The 15,689-nt window shown below is 32.7% G+C and overlaps 1 long non-coding RNA gene across 2 annotated transcripts; it reads right to left on the reverse strand.

Annotated features, from left to right (window-relative positions):
• Nucleotides 1-8,083: 8,083 nt before the first annotated feature.
• On the reverse strand, nucleotides 8,084-14,220 carry LOC127715252 (uncharacterized). Of its 2 annotated transcripts, none has more exons than XR_007988274.1 (3): nucleotides 14,149-14,220; nucleotides 10,092-10,177; nucleotides 8,084-8,724 (listed from the first exon to the last, which is right to left on the reverse strand). It is a non-coding gene; the product is annotated as an uncharacterized LOC127715252 (long non-coding RNA). The 2 variants fall into 2 exon arrangements; XR_007988262.1 differs by having other exon boundaries at nucleotides 14,020-14,220.
• Nucleotides 14,221-15,689: the final 1,469 nt, after the last annotated feature.

Raw genomic sequence — 15,689 nt, forward strand, 5'->3', positions numbered from 1 at the left:
ACTATTTCCTAATAAAAAACGTCACTCACTTCAATCACTCGTACTGCTCTTTTGTTCAGTCACATTGTTCTCGTCGTTCACTCTCATATTGAATCTCACTCACATTCAGTATCAATTTTATACTCTATCTCTCTCTCTCTTTCACACACGCTCATTCTTTTACACTCACTCTCGTTCACTCTTTCACACACTCATTCGTTCTTACTAGATTAGTCGTTCCAACACTCGCTCACTCACTTCTCACACTCGTTCACTCTCTCCATTTCTCGCTCACTCTATCATCATTCTGTCGCTAATTCGGTCACTTTCGCACACACTCGGTCGCTCACTCACTCACACACTTCTCACTCTCTCACACACTCCTCACTCTCTCGCTTACTTGCTCACTTTTTCACACTCCTCACTCACTCGGTCGCTCTCTCACTCACTCAGTTCCTCAATCATTTTCTCGCAAAACCGCACACTCGTTCATACACTCCTCACTCTCTCGCCTTTGCGCTCTCGCTCTTACACTCTCGCTCATCTTCTCACGAAAACGCTCACTGTCACAATCTCTCTCTTTCACTGTCGCTCACAGTGTGAGAAAATAAGAGAGAGAGAGAGAGAGAGAGAGAGAGAGAGAGAGAGAGAGAGAGAGAGTTTGTGTGTGAGTGAGAGAGAAAGGGAGAGAGTAAACGTGTGCGTGATATAGTGTGTGAGAGAGTTATGGTGTGTGGGACCTTTTTCACTCATTCATGTCTCCCAGAGAATCCTCTTCTTTTTCCTTTGAATTAACGAAGTATTTAAAGCGAATCCTAATTGCTTCGACAATACAAGTGTTCTACTCCGTCAGGGCTGTGGAGGCCACAGTCCATCGGGGAGGACACCAGTGTCTTCCATTGACCGGGAAAAGATTGTACACATACCTCCAGTTACCTTCATTAGATATGTGAACAGCATATTAAAAACACAAGTATACGTTTCATTACAAAATTAGGAAGATATTTTGTGGTATTTTAACATTTTATATTTTGCAAATTTATTTGAAATAACGAACCCATTTTATTGTGTTTTCATTTGCTCTTCAGTTGTTAAATATCCTTTTACACTTTTAGTTCAGTTTAGTTTTAATTTTTTTTCTTATTTTGTATCCTTAAAAATATTATCCCGATGAAATAAAGGGGGCTAACTATGATTCCTTTATATTTCATTGTATTTCAACAATATTACATTATTTGGCTTCAAGCTTATAAACCAGTTCACGTGTAATCACTGATGCCATAAAATATAAACATAACCTTATATAATTAAACTCATATCATAATGATTTTTCTTATAGGACACACTATCAAACTGGGAAACTTCTTTTTTAATTTCCCTCTGTTTACTTCGGTATAACCCTAAACTGACACGAAAAGAATTCGGAAGGAATCCTTGCTGTAAAAACTTGGTAAGTTCTTTTTTATCTTTAATATCTTACACATTTATTTTTTTCAAATCATTACAAGTAGTAAACAACTCTGCAATATGCACAAAGTACCAGTAACAAAACAAAATCATAAAACAACAATAAAGAAAAGAAACTAACTAAAGACTATGCACCATTCGTTTCAGTCACAAAATATGGGATGATATCGATATGCATGATCATTTCCCTCATCTCAGAATACTGTCTCATCAATCTCCATCTTCTTAAAAAAGGTGAACCGAATAAAATTGACTAATTGGAACTCCTCCTTAATAACATGCTCAACAAAGGTATGTTTTGTTTGCTTGTCAACTTTGTACCAGCATTTCAATTGATTTTATATATGGAATATATAGTTAAACGTTTACATCTTTGCCCTTTCCAAAAGCAGACTGAACATCATTGCCTAGGAGTGTTCTCTTAATTGTATAGTTGATGAACCGAAAACCTAAAAAGTAATTAACCAAACATTAATTTGGTGAACATATTGTGTTGTAGAACAGCTATAGACTAATAAAAAAAACTTACAAATTTGAAATTGAAATTTTAATGATTTGCAAATCTTGTGCCACCTTTTTTTTTAGAGCTATCTAGTCGAATGACTGAACAAAATGTGCAGAATTTTATGGGAATTTAATGAAAATTTTATCATGATATCTGTTACCCTTTTTCAAAATCAGAATTATAACTTAAATAAAACATAGGAATTTATATCTCCCAAATAGGGCTTTTCCAATGGGAATTTCCTAATTTTCCATATGAATTACACTTTTACACTTATCCCCATGGGAGATCAATCTCCATAGTGGGATAGGGAATGGTGGGGGGTCTATTGGAAATAAAAAATTCCCATGGGGATAAAAGTTTGCTATTGGAGAAAAATATTCCTTCAATCTGTTTGTGTATCATCCACCAAGAGCCCAACTGTAGCATTGCATTGCAGAAAGACAACGAATTGTTAGATTTTAATAAACATCTTTCTAGGATCAAACCAAATAATTCAAATGATGTTATAACCTACATGTATCTGACGAATCCATAAACTGCTTTGTGTGAGAGTACTTAAAGGTCGAACAGAATAGGAGTTATAGGGGAAATTTTGATAAACAGTAGGTTGACTTCGGAAAATACCCCCGGTACCTTGATGTATAGAAATAAGACCTAATTTCTCTGTCTGGTGGTAGGACTCCATTCTCGCAAAGGTCGTCCCTTTGGCTTGATGAGATGTATAAATCTTATGTCTTGTGTAGCGTCACCCCCGACTGCAAGTTAAAAAAATCTTTTAACAAGTCTTTCAGGGATCTGTAGTGGACCAATCGCAAGGCAAATTGTGGCCCTATCAAAAATGTCATGTACCTGTCTAAATATCCCACTCTTCAAGCCTGTCGGTGCTCTTTTCATAGCCTGTCTATTAGATTTATTTGTTAATTGGTTAACACAATGTTTATGAAATAGTTCCCATTCGGTGTTAAGAAAACAACAATCAACTTATGAATTTTAGAATATTCAGAGTACCACAACTTATGAACATGCAAATTAATAAATTATCAAATACATGTTTGATTGATAAATAAGAAAAATATCGGCATTATTGATATGTAGTTACAATTTCAATGTGTTTCCTTCTCAAAATATATTACAAACAAAATCCTCCATGCAAAGTATGCCTCATTACGATTGATGTTAAAGTTGACGACCCCTTCTGCAGGCCTGTGTAATACGAAATTTTCAGTGTAACAATCTCAAAACGGTACACATAAAGAATCAAATTGACGGGCCTTTATTGTACATATACCAAAGGGAAACGTTGTTCAAAGCAATACTGCTGAATATTTTGATCCATTGCATATTATAAAAAATGGGCAATTTGGTGGCAAATAAAGCCAAGACTTTTGCCAAAAAACATTACAGAGATGTTCGTTATAAAATTGTAAAATTGGATTACTCACTCGTTTGTCCATGATGTGCTAGCGTCTGCAAAATGTCCTAAACAACCTTTACACTCCAAAAAATCTCGTGCTTAGTCACTAAAGTCGAGGGCACACTAAGAGGTGTACATGAATATGTTCATTTTTATTCCTGTGTTAACCAATATCTTTATGGTTATACTTGTTTTAGGAGTACAAGGGGAAAGACTCAGGATTAGTGATTATTATATAAATTGGATTATCGTTTAAGGTTTATGAACCCTTCTGTAGGCCTGTGTATTACGAAATTTTCAAGGTGCCATAATATATAAACTGCAAAAATAATGATTAAAAGAGATGAGCCATTTTGTACATTTACATGTAACAAACGAAAACGTCGGTCATAGAAGTTAAATTTATTGTCTTATTGCATTCAATAGAAACTGTGATTACTTGCTAGTTTATCCATGATGTGCTAGGTTCATCGTTTACAAAACGTCATAAACAACCTTTTAAATCACAAAAACCTCATGTTGAGTCACTAAAGTCGAGCGCACCCTAAAAGGTGAACTTGATTTGGTCTATATCTGCACATGTTCTTGTTTTAATTAATATTCAAAAACTTGTTTTAGGGAAATCATTGCAAGCACTGCATGCATGCAGTAATCTCCTATCTATTAAGTATAGAGTTGCCAATGAATGTGAATTTTTATAAAATTTCCATATGTTTAGCATCGAAATAACAAAAGTGTACATAATCCTTAAGAGGCCCACGTCAATTTAAACGTTTTGAATTTACCTTGTGTTGGTATTTTTGTTAATAATTTTTTAATTGTTCGTTATTATGATCCACCTTTTTTAACGGTTAACTCTTATAATTCTAACGGACGCAGGTGTACTTTTTTGCGGCAGTGTAAAGGAGACAAATTGAAAGAAGATGTTCAAATGAATAGAATTTTACCACATGAGGTATGTTACACATTTCGTTGCATGTAAAAGCTGAAACAAAGTTTTGCATACAAGGACTATTGCACTGAGGTCATATCTAGGTATTTTTCGACCATAATCTACATATGTCTTAAATTCAATTTATATATTTCTGTTCAAATTTAAATTGTCAAAAGGATAGTGTACTATACAGGTGCTAATATCAAGTACATTATCTCCATATGCGTTCAATGAATTGGATGATGCCAACCATGCAATACTTGATTAGTTTTGCTCTTATTGTTATTATAGGAGAAAAACAACCAAACATTTCTCGGTTTGAACTTTCAGTGCATTAAACATAATATTCACTTTTTCTTTTATTGACATTTCTTTCAAAACAGTAGTTTTAATGTTTGCATCTACCAGTTTACTCTCGTCATCCTTAACTCTTATTTCGAAATTCTTGTTATATCGAAGTAAAATATCTGCCCACAATCGTATATTTTTATTATACGACCGCAAATTTTTTTGCGTTCGTATTTTGTTTTGACGATGTCTGCGTCATCGTCCGACGACATTTTGGTTCGCAGACAATAACTTTAGTATAAGTGTATATATTTCTATGAAATTTTAGCACAAGGTTCCATACTACCATAGGAGGGTTGGGATTTATTTTGGTGGTTATTGTCGTACATGTAGCTGTTAGTAATGAGGGCCTAAAAACAAGCATTTTTCTTGATTCAGGACAATAACTTATGTATAAGTGTATGGATCTCTATGAAATTGCACCACAATGTTCCATATCTAAAAAGGAAAGTTGGGATAAATTTTGGGAGTTATGGTCCAAACTGTTTAAGAATTAGGGGCCGAAAAAGGACAACAAAACTAGGAATTTCTGGTTCCGGACAATAACATGAATGTTTGTCTATGGATCTCTATGAAATTGTACCACAAGGTTCCATACCATCAACGGAAGGTTGGGAATGATTTTGGTAGTTATGGTCCTAACTGTTTCGGAAAAAGGGGCCAATAACAATTATTTTCTAATACTTTTTATAAATTGCTTATTTCGCGACCAATTTCAATGGGGTTAAATTCAAAGTCTTGAATTCTTGGTTTTTGTTTTTATATGCTGAATATAACCGTGTATTTAGATTTTAGATTTTGGGCCCCTTTTTTTATTTGGTCCACATTGAGGTCCAAAGGCAAAGGGTCCCAAATTAAACTTTGTTTGATTTCATCAAAAATTGAATTATTGGTGTTCTTTGATATGCCGAATCTAACTGTGTATTAAGATTTATAATTTTGGGCCCCGTTTTCAAATTGGTCTCCATTAGATTAAACTTTGTTCGATTAAAAACAAATGAATTCTGGGGTTTCTTTGATATACTGAATCTAACAGTGTAACTAGAATTTTGATTTTGGGACCGGTTTTCAAATTGGTCTACATGTACATTAAAGTCCAAAGGGTCTAAAATAAACTTAGCTTTATTTTAACAAATTGAATTCAAGCGGTTCTTTGATATTCTGAATCTAAACATGTATGTAGATTTTTTATCTTGGGCCTAGTTTTCAAGTTGATCTAAATCGGGATCCAAAATTGAACTTTGTTTGGTTTCAACAAAAATTGAATGGGGTTCTTTGATATGCTGCATCTAACCTTGTATTTAGATTTTGGATTTGAGCCCTGTTATCAAATTGGTTCACATTGAGGTCCCAAGGGTCCAAAATTAAATTTTGTTTGATCATCAACCAAAAAATAAATTATTGGGGTTCTTTGATATGCTGATTCTAATCATGTAATATTTAGATTTTGGAAATTGGACCATAATAGGTAAATTTCCAATTTCCAATTTTAAGTTCTTAGATCACACTTATTCTGTGTCAGAAGCTATGCTAAGTCAAATATGTAATCACAATCCAAATTCAGAGCTGTATTGGACAATTAATAGAAATTGTAAGTAGAGTGATACTTAAAAAAAGAAATAGCATCAAAACTAATTTCAGATAATAAATTATGTATAGATATAGTTTGAAATTTACTCTTCATTATTTGATATTTTGAATATAATTAAAGGTAAGTTTTATAGATTTTTTTAAAGACTTTGTAATTCAGTCCTACATTTAAAGCCTTCAGAATGAAAGTTTTGTATCTTCTCTCAATTATAAAATAGTCAAGTGGAGCTGTAAATATGTCATCTCATGCTGATTAAGGGACAGATAATATTACTTAAAACAAAAATCTGAGTTTATTAACATGTCCTGTTCCTGATATTACCACTCCAGGAGAGGAACAATGAAGTCAATTGAAATTTTGTTTATTTTAACAATTTTATAACTAATCATGGAAATTAAATATTAAAATGAATGAAGGAAAGTTTGTGATATATCGATGTATTATTTCCTTACGCGTTAGCTAATGTGTATTTTGTTTGATTATTTTGTGATTCTTTGTTATATTTCAATGTATTTCACAAGGGCCTCAGGGAAGATTAGTTTTACAGCTAAATAAAGACAACAGTAGTAGTATAACTGTGTAACCCCTCTTTTTAAAATAAGGAAATATTATTATGATCTTTATTATTATTATTATTATCATTATTATTATTTCTATTATTATTATTTAAAAAAAATTGAAATTTTAATTTTCTTCATATAAAAACTACACACAATTTGTATAATATTTTGTAATTAACTATATATTTACATTTATGAATATAGTTTAGTGTTGTGTATTTACTATTAATTCATTCATGCAGCAATTACCACCTATTATCAAGAAAACAAAACATGTGGTATTCATCAACTAACACACTTTTAATTGGAGTGACACATTTATTTGAAAATTTTGTGTTTTCTCACTGGTGTGGCGATAAGCTGATTTTCAATGCATCATCCTTTTGATGCAATTTCTTGGGGATAGATGTAGAACTGTATCAATGAGGAATGATATTTTGGAAATTGTTTTTTTTTTCATTTTTGTTGTCAAGTTTATGAAGAACTTCGTGTTAGGTTTGTTTGTTATTCTGTATAAATTAATTTCAGAATGTTATAAATATATAACACTGGACACTTTTAATTTGCAAAACACTCATTTGCAAATCCGCCGCCGCCTCTCCTTACACCTACAGTGTCGTGTATATAACCAAAATGTGCAGAATTACATGGGATTCAATAATTTCATTGCTTTTCTGCTGTTATTATTATATATATTTTGTAATTTGATTTAGAAAAACATGGGATTTTCAATATCCCATGGGATATGGCAAATCCCATGGGATTGACCATTATCCCATGGGATTTTGGTTAAATCCCATAGGATTTTTTTGGGTCCCATGGGATAATTGTAGTCCCATGGGATATTTGTTGTCCCATGGGACCAAAAAAATCCCATGGGACTATAATTATCCCATGGGATTTTTAATATCCCATGGGACAAAATAAAATCCTATGGAATTCAAATTATTAATATACAGTAATGTGTATGTTACAATGAATTCTGTTTGGTAGTAAAAAGTTTATAATATAAATATTAGTGTATTATGGGTTTTTTTCATTTTGTCACAAACATGTTTTTAATTTGTTTATATGACAATAAAGATTATTATTATTTTGGAAAGTATAATAATATTTAAAGTTAAAAAATAAAATCCTTTAACTGAAATAAAATGATGACATGTCTTAATAAAAGAAAAAAAATATTGATTTGAAATCTTTGTCTTGTTTGTTTTATTATGAAAAATAGAACTGAAAAAAATATTTCATATTCTGATCGACTGAATAAATTGACAAAGCACAGTTAATAGTTTACTCTTTTAATGAGGTAAAGTTTTCTTTGTTATAGTTCCATTGCAATACATGAATATGCAAACAATTTGAATCTTATACCTTTGTGGTGTTCATAATATTACGTTTATATTTGCAAATTTATAAAATAAACACTTTTCCTGTTAAGTTTTAGTTTTCTTGTTTCAGCTTGCTATGTACAATTATTCAGTCCACTACATAAGAGTCCAGTAAATAAATTATTTCATCCACTAGAATATTCCTACAATTCTTAGACAAAACATTTTTGCAATCTGTTCTTCAAAAATCCTCCTCCGTACATCTTTATTGGATGGAACGATTTAAATGAGTGGACAAAGCAAGTTCATTTGGACAACAAATTACTAATATATTTTTTCATTCCTCCCTTCTTTCAATTGATAATTACGTTGTTGCATTTACATGATTTAGTTCTTGTGCATCTATGATCATGATAATATGACTCCTTTTTGTTTATAGTCATTATGTTGAAATTTCCTCTTTCTTATGTAGGAAAAAAACACATTCCATTTCAAATTAATAAAAAAGTCACACTATATAGAAAAATATCAACTTTAAGTTTTCTGTTCAGTATTGACCTGTTGAATGATGATCATGAAAACCAAGATGTCTGACCTACAAATACACAAAACTCAAAAATTATAAATGAAGAGAAATACAGCAATAAAATGGCTACTTTATCATGTTTATGTACATTTTGATAAAACTTTCATTTGAATATTTAAAATTGTAAGTACTCTTATTTCAGTGCTTTGTGTCTATGGTTTTCATATTAGTTGTTTTTGTGCCTTGTTGCAGTCTTTTGAGTTAAGCCAATTGCAACAAATGTTTACAGTTTGTTCAAAGGTTGTGCTGTTATTAAAACCACTGTCCTAGGTTAGGGGTGGGATGGGTGCTCACAAAATGTTTATTTTATTAGTTGATATTTGCTATGAATTAGCTGTCAGTAACTGTGAGTACTAATAGATCTGTATGTTGAGTCTTTTTTGTTACAGGGAAAGAATAAATGTCCAGCCACATCCGGTCTGTGTTTTTGGTAGCTGTTTTTCGGCTTTGTTGCATTCTAATGAGTTAATAAAATTGAGAATGAAAACGGGAATGTATAAAAATAACCTGACCCAAGAGCAGAAAAAAGCCCTTTTCAACTGATTTTATAGTTTTTATATTGAACTGACACTTACACCACTGTCCTTAATTAGAGGGGGATTTGGTGCCAGCAAACATGTTAAACCATGCCACATTTTGTAAGTGTCTATCCCAAGTTAGGGGTCTATTATTCAGTGGTTGTCAATTGTTGCTATATATCATATTTGTTTTTTGTTTATTGTTTTGTGCAAAAATCAGGCACTTAGCTTTCGCCTTTGTGGTGTATCCCCCAAGCATGTTTAGTATGGATAGACATTATGCCCTTTTTAAATGACGCCATGCCCTTTTTGAATTGTTTTACATTTGTTTTTTTAATTTCATGGCCTTTTATAGTTTACTATGCAGTATAGGGTTTGCTCATTGTCGAAGGCTGTACAGTGAAGTAATTTTGTTAAATTTCATGTAATTTGATCCTTATTGGAGAAAAGTCTCAATGGCAATCATACCCCTTCTTATTTTTATATCAACCCTGCCATATTTTGCCTGTCTGAAATCAGGAGCCTGTACATAGTTCAGTGGTTGATGTTGGTTCACGTCCGTCATATTTGTTTTTTTATAACTTGTTCATTTTTATGAATTAGTCTGGTATATTTGAAGTTTGAATTGATGTTTTGTTCCAAATTTTGTTTGTGGTGTCTTTTATAGATGACTATATCATGTATACGTTATTGGTTTTCTCATTATTTACAGGTCATCATTGGCCTCTTATAAGTAATTGCATTGCTTTCATCCACTTAATTGAACTCTGGTGGATAGTTTTCTCATTTACCACACCACATCTTATTTTCATAATAATCATTATTCAAGGGCAATAACTTTTATAGAAGTGGACTTACCATTTAGGCTTTGTTGACGTCTGAAATCTATTTTTGTTGATAATCTCTTTTGTTTATAGTTTCCCTTTATCTTTAATGTTCTTGCCCTACACATAAAAGGGTAAACATTATCATTTAATGACAATAACTACTATTACATAATTAGTAGGCAACTGACAATTTTGGATCATTTGTATATCTTGTCATGCTCATCATTTTTTTTGTTTAATATTATCAATATTCTATGAAAATGAGGTCACAGTAATATTAACCTTGGCAGACAGACAACTTCTTATTCTTATATGACACCTTGCAGTCATTCCATACACTTACGAGTAGACATATGCTTATAATATCTGATAAAAAGAAAAAAACCAAGAAAACTTAGCATTGACCAAAGAACCATAAAATACGGTCATGGTTATATAAATCTGCCAGACAGACATGCACACCTTACAATCGTTACATCCGCCAAATATAATTTACCTGTTGCTTAAAGCATATGATAAACTGACAAAACAATGCAAACTTTTCATTGACCAATGAACCATGAAAATGAGGTCAAGGTCATATAAAACATGCCAGACAGACATGTGCATCTTACAATCATTCCATTCACCAAATATAGGGGCCTTATTGCTTACAGTATCCGAAAAATAGACCAAACCACAAAAACTAAACATTGTCCAATGTACTATGAAAATAAAGTCAATGTAAGACGAAACTTCTCAGTCAAACATATCATGATATGCACCTTACTATCATTCCATACACCAAGTATAGTTGACCTATTGCTAATTTGAAAATAAGAAAATAGAAAAACTGACCAAAAAACAAAAAAATAACATTGAGCAATGAACCATAAAAATGAGGTCAAGGTCGAATAAAACATGCCAGACTAACATGTACATCCTTTAAAATTTTCATACACCAAATATACTTGACATGTTGCATACAGTATTAGAATAAAATGCTCCGCTGGGTGCAGCTTGATACGACCGCAGAGTTAGAACCCTGAACAGTTGGGGCAAGTATGGACACAACATTCAAGCTTGATACAGCTCTGAATTTGGATTGCGATTAAATATTTGACACAGCATAGGTTTCTGACACAGAATGAATGTGGTCTAAGAACTTAAAATTTTTTAATTTACCTATTATGGTCCAATATCCAAAATCTAAATACATACACGGTTAGATTCAGCATATCAAAGAACCCCAAGAATTCAATTTTTGTTAAAATCAAACTAAGTTTAATTTTGAATCCTTTGGACCTTAATGTAGACCAATTTGAAAACGGGACCAAAAATTAAGAATCTAAATACACGGTTAAATTCAGCATATCAAAGAAGCCCAATATTTCAATTTTTGATGAAATCAAATCATATCATTATTATTTGCTTTTATACATAAATAAAAAATAACCAACTTAAAATGGAAAATTTTAAAGAAAAAAAATAGGAAAAAAAAATTCCCCCCCCCCATTTTTTTAATCCCCTTATGATTCATCACCCCAAACTCAATTCCAGCCTTCCCTTTGTAGTATGGTACCTTGCAGTACAATTTCAGAAAGATCCATACATTTGAACACAAGTTATTGTCTGGAAACTAGAAAAATGCTTGTTTTTTTGCCCCTTTTTGGCCCCAAATTCCTAAACGTTTAGGGCAATTACCCCCAAACTCAAACCCAGCTTTCCCTTTGAGATATGGAACCTTGTAGTACAATTTTATAAAGATTCATACACTTACACACAAGTTATTGTCCTGAAACTAGAAAAATGCTTGTTTTTTGCCCCTTTTTGGCCCCTAATTCCTAATATTTTGAGGCAATTACCCCCAAAATCAATCCCAGCCTTCCCTTTGTGGTATGGTACCTTGCAGTACAATTTCAGAGAGATCCATATACTTGAACACAAGTTATTGTCTGGAAACTAGAAAAATGCTTATTTTTAGCCCCTTTTTGGCCCCAAATTCCTAAACGTTTAGGGCAATTACCCCCAAACTCAAACCCAGCTTTAAATTCCCTTTGAGATATGGAACCTTGTAGTACAATTTCAGAAAGATCCATACACTTACACACAAGTAATTGTCATGAAACTAGAAAAATGCTTGTTTTTTGCCCCTTTTTTGGCCCCTAATTCCTAAAATTTTGAGGCAATTACCCCCAAAATCAATCCCAGCATTCCCTTTGTGATATGGAACCTTGTGGTACAATGTCAGAGAGATCCATACACTAACACACAAGTTATTGTCTGGAAGTTACAAAAATGCTTATTTTTGGCCCCTAATTCCTTAACTGTTGGTACCATAACCCCAAAAATCATTCCGAACCTTCCTTTTGTGGTATTGAACCTTATGGTAAAATTTCATATAGATCCATTCACTTAAACTAAAGTTTGCCGTATAAAAACTGGACATTTTTACCTAGGAATAGTGATGTCTTGGACTAGGAAAATTAGTCTGGGGACATAAATTACTGACATCAGACTAAATATACTAGTAAATTCTGTATCCATGGACTTTTTATACTAGTTATATTTGTCTGACCAGACAATTTTTACAAGGACTAATTTATCTCTTACACTAGTTCTCAGAGAGACATGTCACCTTACCTTGACACATAATTCTGACTCTGAACAAACCAGTATTTGCTCTTACTCCTTAATAATACTGCGTGCTTAGGGGAGAAGCAGCAAATACCAACTTTAAAGTCTTTGGTTTTACCCTGTTGGGTTCAAAATAAACAACCTTCTGCACTTGAGGTTAACACGCTACCACGAGACCAGGCAGTATAATATAAGGAGTTTACCCAAGATTTAAAGTTTCCAAGTTTTTGCAAAAACTGGATCAAAATCATCATTGAAAAGCAATAACTTTTTAATAAGATTTACAAATGTAAGTTTCTCTTTAAATATTACAGTTTTAGAGATAAAAAGGCAAATTCAAGAAATATGAAGAAAAAAAAAAGGTAAAAATCTGTATTTAAGGCAACAACTCCTATGAGTCAGCTGCCAGTTTTGATGCCATTTAAAATTGACAGTAGATTTTATTTTTCAACATTCTGATCATTTCTACCCTTGTCAGATATCATCTATCTATTTTGGCCTTTTGTAGCTTATTACGCAGTTTGGCTTTTTAGCCCATTGTTGAAATCTGTACGGTGACCTATATAGTTGTTAACTTCTGTCTTTAGTTTCTGTTGAAGAGCCTACGGTGACCTATATAGTTGTTAACTTCTACGTCTTTAGTTTCTGTTGAAGAGCCGTCACATTGGCAATGTCCAATGATACCATATTTGTATATGTTTTTGTCATGTAGGTGTAAGGGAGTTACCATTTGATTTTTATGGGGGGGGGGATGAAAAATGTTGTCCTGCATTTTTTTTAAGTTGTAATTTCTGTCCTGCCTTTATATTTTTCACTCTATTTGATCCTGCCTTTTTTTTTTTATTAGTTTATCCTGACTTTTTTTACATAAATTGTCATCCTGCCTTTTTTTTTTTTGCCATGTTGCTCATCCTGCCTTTTTTTTTTACTCAAAACTCCTGTCCTGCTTTTTTTACAAATTTCATCCTAGCTCCCCCCACCCCATAAAAATCAAATGGAAGCTCCATAAGGAGACAACCTTTTGATTTTCTGGTGGGATAAAAAGTGGAGACAGATTTTTCATCACCTGGCCTGGTTAGTTTTTCAGGGTTCGTAAGAATAGAAAATCCGGCAAATTGTAACAATTAAACCCCTGTTGTACGACCATATTTGCCGAAAGATTAGTCCAAAAATTTATGACGTCTTGCAAGGCTATTTTAACTTTTTTTCTGGCCACATGATAGTCAAAGTTGTGACTGAGTGCGGAAATATGAAGATAGATAGATAGATAGAAAAAAAATTAAAATAGTCTTGCAAGACGTCATAATTATTTTGACTACCTAAAGATGTAACCTAATTCTTACTTGTTTGGGGAAAAGGAGAATTAACCGAACCACTATTCAATCTAAATCAGTGAACTGAATTATTGTCTTTTGCAGTAGTCCGAGTCGACATCTGTAACTAATCATGCAAATTGATAGTCAACAGTATACCTTTTTCAAAATGTCAGCTTACGACAAAGAATCACTGGTGATAGGGGAGTGTAACCAATAAATTGATCCTAAATCAGTTAAGATTTTCCCAGTAACGGAGAACCCCTTTCTTTAAGTGACTCTTGAGTGAATATAAATAGTGACGGGGGTCTCACAAATAAATATTAATCTGAATTACAGGAACATCGATAAGCAAAGTAAACTTATATATTAATCTCGAAGTTATTTACGTTAAAGACAGACTTGTGCTCCTGAATTAATGTATTAACTTATACATTTGCGTATATTACTCTATATGCAAAGCCCTGTCATTTTTTCACAGCCGAAAGTCTCGCCGTAAGTAAACATTACACACAGAATCTTAGCCTTAAATATTCCACTTTTCCAACACACCCCACGAAACCCAACCAATATGGGAAAAGGTTACAATTTTACCGACGCAATATATGAAAAGGTATACATTTTTTAAGATCTAAATTATATGAAAAGGGTGGGGTAACAGAACCCAAGCGACCCCCCTATCAATAAAGTATTGAAGTGCCCCCTCCCCCGATGTATTTTACTGCTACAATCACGCGACCGTTGCTGAGCAGAGAACCATACTTTCAAGCCAGGGTCAGTCTATACTAACAGTTAATATAGAAAGTCCCTGTAAAAAGGCAGGCAAATCCTAACAGTACTGTAACTTAATGATACATGTATATCAAGTTACAGCACCTCACCCAGCACAGTTAGCACACTGCATGGTGTGTGTCAGTCTTATAATTAAAACTGTGTAGGTTCATATCGTTTGATTCAACGTTTTTTCGGATATTTTTAGGACCGTTGTCAACATGGTCAAATCCGACCTGCCACTTTGCAACCTGACCTGCAAAAATATAATTCGACTAAAAACAAAGCCAGTCAAAATTGCTTTTTGAGACTGGGCGACTGAAAAAGTTTTAAAATGTGACCTTGTGACCCTACTTGGAATTCTCCATTCATCGGCGTGTGTCGGTGTGGCTAAAAAGGGGGCATTGTTTTTTTTTCTTGGGACAAAAAATTGTTTCTATCATTGTTAAAAAAAAATCAAGACCAATCATAAACTTTTTTTTCAAAAATCAGTGTCGTATTTTATTGTTTTCCCAACAATGTTTAATAAAAGCTTAAAATGTTTGTTTCACTTCCCTCTGACTTCCCTCCTGATTTTTTTTCTCAAGAAATTATAGAATCTGTAAATAGATATATGTCTGTAGTCACGGTCATGCATTTAGATAAGAAATTCCAGCATGCATCATCAAATAATTCATGTGTATTTGTGACATCAACAAAACTGAAACATTATATTATTTCCCAGTAATTATGTAAAAAGTATATATGTCTGGGACTTATGCATGTATATATCTCACAGGCACTTGTCTCAGAAAAAAAAATCTATATACTTTAATTAAGGTATATAGGGGAAAAAATCTGAGACAAGTGCCTGTGATATATCTGTCAGTCCTAGAATAATAAATATAATAATTGTATCTTATAATCTTTGGAAAAATCCAATTATTAAA

Source organism: Mytilus californianus, unplaced genomic scaffold, assembly GCF_021869535.1.
Source record: "Mytilus californianus isolate M0D057914Y unplaced genomic scaffold, xbMytCali1.0.p SCAF_1, whole genome shotgun sequence".
NCBI classification, from domain to species: Eukaryota; Metazoa; Mollusca; class Bivalvia; order Mytilida; family Mytilidae; genus Mytilus; species Mytilus californianus.